We start from the raw sequence: 7,551 nt of genomic DNA on the forward strand, positions 1-7,551 counted from the left end.
CATCATCCACATCCACACACGTTACGTCCATACTATCGCCACCTAACTCAGACGTAGGAGGTGGTGTACCTGCGCCTTCTTTTTGTTGTTGCAGTAGTGGCTGTGAATCGGTGATTTCACCACCACCACCACCAAATAACTCCTGCGAAGTGTAAAATGCAGCGGATGTGGTGCTTGTTGTAGCGCTGGTGGCTGCGGGAGATGAGGTGTTCTGTGTTAAATACTCAATCACCTCCTCACGATTTTGGGAAGTGATGGCACGTGCCTTCTTCTGAGCACTGTATTTTGGGGCAGGTCCACACGAAATCACAGCAACACCACCTCGCACAGACCTGCCGATGCCTGGTGGCCTTCCTCTGGGTCTGCCTCTACCTCTTCCTCTACCTGGTTTGTCCATTTTGTCCATCTTGGGGGGATGCTAGGTATATGCAGTGAGCTGGGTTTACGCAACACAACAGGTAGTAGGTATATGCAGTGAGCTGGGTTCACTCAACACTACAGGTAGTAGGTATATGCAGTGAGCTGGGTTCACTCAACACTACAGGTAGTTATGTGCAGTGATGAGGTGGGTTAAGTAAACACAACAGGTAGTAGGTATATGCAGTGAGCTGGGTTCACTCAACACAACAGGTAGTAGGTATATGCAGTGAGCTGGGTTCACTCAACACTACAGGTAGTAGGTATATGCAGTGAGCTGGGTTCACTCAACACAACAGGTAGTAGGTATATGCAGTGAGCTGGGTTCACTCAACACTACAGGTAGTTATGTGCAGTGATGAGGTGGGTTAAGTAAACACAACAGGTAGTAGGTATATGCAGTGAGCTGGGTTCACTCAACACAACAGGTAATAGGTATATGCAGTGAGCTGGGATTACTCAACACTACAGGTAGTAGGTATATGCAGTGAGCTGGGTTCACTCAACACAACAGGTAGTAGGTATATGCAGTGAGCTGGGTTCACTCAGCACTACAGGTAGTTATGTGCAGTGATGAGGTGGGTTAAGTAAACACAACAGGTAGTAGGTATATGCAGGGAGCTGGGTTCACTCAACACAACAGGTAGTAGGTATATGCAGTGAGCTGGGTTCACTCAACACTACAGGTAGTAGGTATATGCAGTGAGCTGGGTTCACTCAACACAACAGGTAGTTATGTGCAGTGATGAGGTGGGTTAAGTAAACACAACAGGTAGTAGGTATATGCAGTGAGCTGGGTTCACTCAACACAACAGGTAGTAGGTATATGCAGTGAGCTGGGTTCACTCAACACAACAGGTAGTAGGTATATGCAGAGAGCTGGGTTCACTCAACACTACAGGTAGTAGGTATATGCAGTGAGCTGGGTTCACTAAACACTACAGGTAGTAGGTAAATGCAGTGAGCTGGGTTCACGCAACACAACAGGTAGTAGGTATATGCAGTGAGCTGGGTTCACTCAACACTACAGGTAGTAGGTATATGCAGTGAGCTGGGTTCACTCAACACTACAGGTAGTAGGTATATGCAGTGAGCTGGGTTCACTCAACACTACAGGTAGTAGGTATATGCAGTGAGCTGGGTTCACTCAACACAACAGGTAGTAGTTATATGCAGTGAGCTGGGTTCACTCAACACTACAGGTAGTAGGTATATGCAGTGAGCTGGGTTCACTCAACACAACAGGTAGTAGGTATATGCAGTGAGCTGGGTTCACTCAACACAACAGGTAGTTATGTGCAGTGATGAGGTGGGTTAAGTAAACACAACAGGTAGTAGGTATATGCAGTGAGCTGGGTTCACCCAACACAACAGGTAGTAGGTATATGCAGTGAGCTGGGTTCACTCAACACAACAGGTAGTTATGTGCAGTCACTCAACACAACAGGTAGTTATGTGCAGTGATGAGGTGGGTTAAGTAAACACAACAGGTAGTAGGTATATGCAGTGAGCTGGGTTCACTCAACACAACAGGTAGTAGTTATATGCAGTGAGCTGGGTTCACTCAACACTACAGGTAGTAGGTATATGCAGTGAGCTGGGTTCACTCAACACAACAGGTAGTAGGTATATGCAGTGAGCTGGGTTCACTCAACACTACAGGTAGTCATGTGCAGTGATGAGGTGGGTTAAGTAAACACAACAGGTAGTAGGTATATGCAGTGAGCTGGGTTCACTCAACACAACAGGTAGTAGGTATATGCAGTGAGCTGGGTTCACTCAACACAACAGGTAGTAGGTATATGCAGTGAGCTGGGTTCACTCAACACTACAGGTAGTTATGTGCAGTGATGAGGTGGGTTAAGTAAACACAACAGGTAGTAGGTATATGCAGTGAGCTGGGTTCACTCAACACAACAGGTAGTAGGTATATGCAGTGAGCTGGGTTCACTCAACACTACAGGTAGTTATGTGCAGTGATGAGGTGGGTTAAGTAAACACAACAGGTAGTAGGTATATGCAGTGAGCTGGGTTCACTCAACACAACAGGTAGTAGGTATATGCAGTGAGCTGGGTTCACTCAACACAACAGGTAGTAGGTATATGCAGTGAGCTGGGTTCACTCAACACAACAGGTAGTAGGTATATGCAGTGAGCTGGGTTCACTCAACACTACAGGTAGTTATGTGCAGTGATGAGGTGGGTTAAGTAAACACAACAGGTAGTAGTAGGATGCAGTGAGCTGGGTTCACTCAACACAAAGCTAGGTATATGCAGTGATGAGGTGGGTTAAGTAAACACAACAGGTAGTAGGTATATGCAGTGAGCTGGGTTCACTCAACACAACAGGTAGTAGGTATATGCAGTGAGCTGGGTTCACTCAACACTACAGGTAGTTATGTGCAGTGATGAGGTGGGTTAAGTAAACACAACAGGTAGTAGGTATATGCAGTGAGCTGGGTTCACTCAACACAACAGGTAGTAGGTATATGCAGTGAGCTGGGTTCACTCAACACAACAGGTAGTAGGTATATGCAGTGAGCTGGGTTCACTCAACACAACAGGTAGTAGGTATATGCAGTGAGCTGGGTTCACTCAACACTACAGGTAGTTATGTGCAGTGATGAGGTGGGTTAAGTAAACACAACAGGTAGTAGTAGGATGCAGTGAGCTGGGTTCACTCAACACAAAGCTTGGTATATGCAGTGATGAGGTGGGTTAAGTAAACACAACTGGTAGTAGGTACAGTGGTGTGAAAAACTATTTGCCCCCTTCCTGATTTCTTATTCTTTTGCATGTTTGTCACACTTAAATGTTTCTGCTCATCAAAATCCGTTAACTATTAGTCAAAGATAACATAATTGAACACAAAATGCAGTTTTAAATGATGGCTTTTATTATTTAGTGAGAAAAAAAACTCAAAACCTACATGGCCCTGTGTGAAAAAGAAATTGCCCCCTGAACCTAATAACTGGTTGGCCACCCTTAGCAGCAATAACTGCAATCAAGCGTTTGAGATAACTTGCAACGAGTCTTTTACAGCGCTCTGGAGGACTTTTGGCCCACTCATCATTGCGGAATAGTTGTAATTCAGCTTTATTTGTGGGTTTTCTAGCATGAACCGTCTTTTTAAGGTCATGCCACAACATCTCAATAGGATTCAGGTCAGGACTTTGACTAGGCCACTCCAAAGTCTTCATTTTGTTTTTCTTCAGCCATTCAGAGGTGGATTTGCTGGTGTGTTTTGGGTCATTGTCCTGCTGCAGCACCCAAGATCGCTTCAGCTTGAATTGACAAACAGATGGCCGGACATTCTCCTTCAGGATTTTTTGGTAGACAGTAGAATTCATGGTTTCATCTATCACAGCAAGCCTTCCAGGTCCTGAAGCAGCAAAACAACCCCAGACCATCACACTACCACCACCATATTTTACTGTTGGTATGATGTTCTTTTGCTGAAATGCTGTGTTACTTCTATGCCAGATGTAACGGGACAGGCAACTTCCAAAAAGTTCAACTTTTGTCTCGTCGGTCCACAAGGTATTTTCCCAAAAGTCTTGGCAATCATTGAAATGTTTTTTAGCAAAATTGAGACGAGCCTTTGTTCTTTTTGCTTTAAAGTGGTTTGCGCCTTGGATATCTGCCATGCAGACCGTTTTTGCCCAGTCTCTTTCTTATGGTGGAGTCGTGAACACTGACCTTAATTGAGGCAAGTGAGGCCTGCAGTTCTTTAGCTGTTGTCCTGGGGTCTTTTGTGGCCTCTCGGATGAGTTTTCTCTGCACTCTTGGGGTAATTTTGGTCGGCCGGCCAGTCCTGGGAAGGTTCATCACTGTTCCATGTTTTTGCCATTTGTGGATAATGGCTCTCACTGTGGTTCGCTGGAGTCCCAAAGCTTTAGAAATGGCTTTATAACCTTTACCAGACTGATAGATCTCAATTACAGTACTTTTGTTCTCATTTGTTCCTGAATTTCTTTGGCTCTTGGCATGATGTCTAGCTTTTGAGGTGCTTTTGGTCTACTTCTCTGTGTCAGATAGCTCCTATTTAAGTGATTTCTTGATTGAAACAGGTGTGGCAGTAATCAGGCCTGGGGGTGACTACAGAAATTGAACTCAGGTGTGATAAACCACAGTTAAGTTATTTTTAAACAACTGGGGCAATTACTTTTTCACACAGGGCCATGTAGATTTGGAGTTTTTTTTCTCACTAAATAATAAAAAACATCATTTAAAACTGCATTTTGTGTTCAATTATGTTATCTTTGACTAATAGTTAACGGTTTTTGATTAGCAGAAACATTTAAGTGTGACAAACATGCAAAAGAAGAAATCAGGAAGGGGGCAAATAGTTTTTCACACCACTGTATATGCAGTGAGCTGGGTTCACTCAACACAACAGGTAGTAGGTATATGCAGTGAGCTGGGTTCACTCAATACTACAGGTAGTTATGTGCAGTGATGAGGTGGGTTAAGTAAACACAACAGGTAGTAGGTATATGCAGTGAGCTGGGTTCACTCAACACAAAGCTAGGTATATGCAGTGATGAGGTGGGTTAAGTAAACACAACAGGTACTGGGTATATGCAGTACTGGGTAGTACAATGTGCAGCTCCCTGTCACATACACAGGCAGTCAGTCACTGAATGTGCTGGGCTGCTGGCAGTGGCACACACACACTATCAATTAGCAAGGCTGTGCATGCAACAAAAGTGTCAGTTTGACACACAGTAAAAAAAATAAAAAGTACAGGATGAGCTCTGACAAGAGCTAGGGTGCTATAAAAGCAATAACAATCAGCCAGGAGCAAACTAAGCAGCCAAGAACCTAACTAATCTGTCCCTAGAAGAACAAGTCTGCAGCAGCTGTCCCTTTCCTCTCACTAGCAGGCACACGAGTGAGTGTAATGGCCGCCGGACCCTGCCTTATATAAGGGGGGGGTGGGGCTCCAGGGCTTACTGTAGCCTGAATGGCTACAATGTGCCTGCTGATTGTGATGCAGAGGGTCAAAGTTGACCCTCATAGTGCATTATGGGGCGAATCGAACTTCCGGAAAAGTTCGCCTGTCGCAGGCGAACGCGAACCCCCAATGTTCGCCTGGAACCGTTCGCCGGCGAACCGTTCGCTACATCTCTAATATTAATTTTCAGTAATTAAAATGGGCCCTGTTTGAGTAATATAAACCCCTGAATACCAACAACAAAAAAACTGTAAATTTCAATTCAATACTTCACTATAATATGGTTATATAGCCATTAACCTCTACCTTTGCTGATCAGCAAAGAAAAAAAATATTTACACCCTCAATAGTTAATGAAGTACTTCCACTTTCTTGTTCTCAGTTTGGTAACAAATCTGGCTATTTCACTAGTTTAATCTTGTAGACGGATTCTAATAGACCAGAAGAATAAGCGAATAAATGGGTTGGTTAAGAAGTTAATAAATGGGTTGGTTAAGAAGAGACACTGAAGCGGAAAAAAAATATGATATAATGAATTGGTTGTGTACTATGAATAATTACTAGAAGATTAGCAGCAAAGAAAATATTCTCATATTTTTATTTTCAGGTATATAGTGTTTTTTCTAACATTGCATTATTCTATAATAGGTGCAGATTACACAACACTCAGCATTCAAAATGATTCTTTCAGAGCAGTCTGTGAAGTAATGACCTCTCCTCTGCCAGAGGAAAAGTAAATAGTCCAATAACACTTGAGATAATAAAAGTCAGATAACAGCCTTCTCCATGACTAACTTAGTCAGAGAGCTTAATGGCTTGTTTGCATAGAGATAACAACTGGAGTTTCTCAACTCTTCCTGTACTGGAAACAATTAGACTGATGTATCTGATCTTAATGTTTTATTTCTTAGCTGTACTACACATACAAATCATAATATCATCATTTTTTTTTTGCTTCAGTGTCTCTTTAATAAATAAATAAAAAAAATTGATAAATGGATTAGTGAGTTACTAAATTTAGTAAATTAGTGAGATTACTTGGATTAGACAAATATAACACAAATGACTCCAACATTTTTTCTCATAGGCAAAGCTACTCAATATAAATACTCCAAAAATAAATAAAAAAATTTTTTTCTTCGTAGATCAAGAATTTATCACTTCTGTTCTTTTTCAGGAACAATCTACCCACGGCAGCTGGCACTTGATTCATGCCTTTTATGATCATTATATGCTTTGGATTATGTGCCTTAATTTTAGGCATTTAAAGATATGTTAAAGTTTCTTTTTCTTTTTTATTTTGTTTTCTTTTTGTTGGTTCTATTTATTTATTTTGATCATAATACGCATTTGGACGCTCCGGCTTACCCCTCCTCTCCGCCTCCTCCCTCAGCGCCGCCACTATTGCGCCGCATTTGACGTCCCCGGCTGGCGCTGTCTGCGCATCTGGGTGCCGTTGTGTCTGGGCCGCATCTGCGCTCCAGTGATGCGCTGTGCACGCACGCACCCGCCTATGGCTTTGGGCGAGCATGCACGGTGACGCGTTTGGGAGGCGGCGGTCGGGTGGGCGTGGGCTCAGGCATTCAAAAGACGCATGGATGGCGTCTACAAACACTGGTTTATGGCTGTCTAGCCTTTGAAAAGGCCGCTAGTGCGGCGAAACATGTCAGGTTATGTGACAGCCTTTCTACTCCTTTGGGCACATCATAAGACCTTCCACCGGATCCTTCTGCATTTATAGCGAGCAAAGATACTTCCAACCAGGATTGGTAACTTTGCGACTTCTTGTCATCATCCAATACAATGCTGCTGCATGGACTTGTGTCGTTTTGAGCTGCATGTACAGCCATTTTTTCACCCTATATGGACTTGCTTCTTCATGCTAAATCTCTGCCTCTTTATGCTATGCTATGCCATGCTGCATCCTAATATCATCATCATGTGCTGCCATGTTCATCATTGTGCATTCCCTGCGATTGGGGGACTTTTAGCTCGTTTAGCTTAAACATCACAGCTTGCTTTGCTCAATATTCACTTGGCCACTGTGCCATAACTGGCTGGAGATAACATATGTCTGTCACAAGAATCACATGGGCTTGACTAGCATGATTTGATGTACTGTATCCATATTAACCTTGTTATGGGGGTGAAGATATCCTGAAAGCTCCTTGAACTAA

The sequence above is a fragment of the Hyperolius riggenbachi genome, chromosome 7 (genome assembly GCF_040937935.1).
Source record: "Hyperolius riggenbachi isolate aHypRig1 chromosome 7, aHypRig1.pri, whole genome shotgun sequence".
Classification (NCBI taxonomy): domain Eukaryota; kingdom Metazoa; phylum Chordata; class Amphibia; order Anura; family Hyperoliidae; genus Hyperolius; species Hyperolius riggenbachi.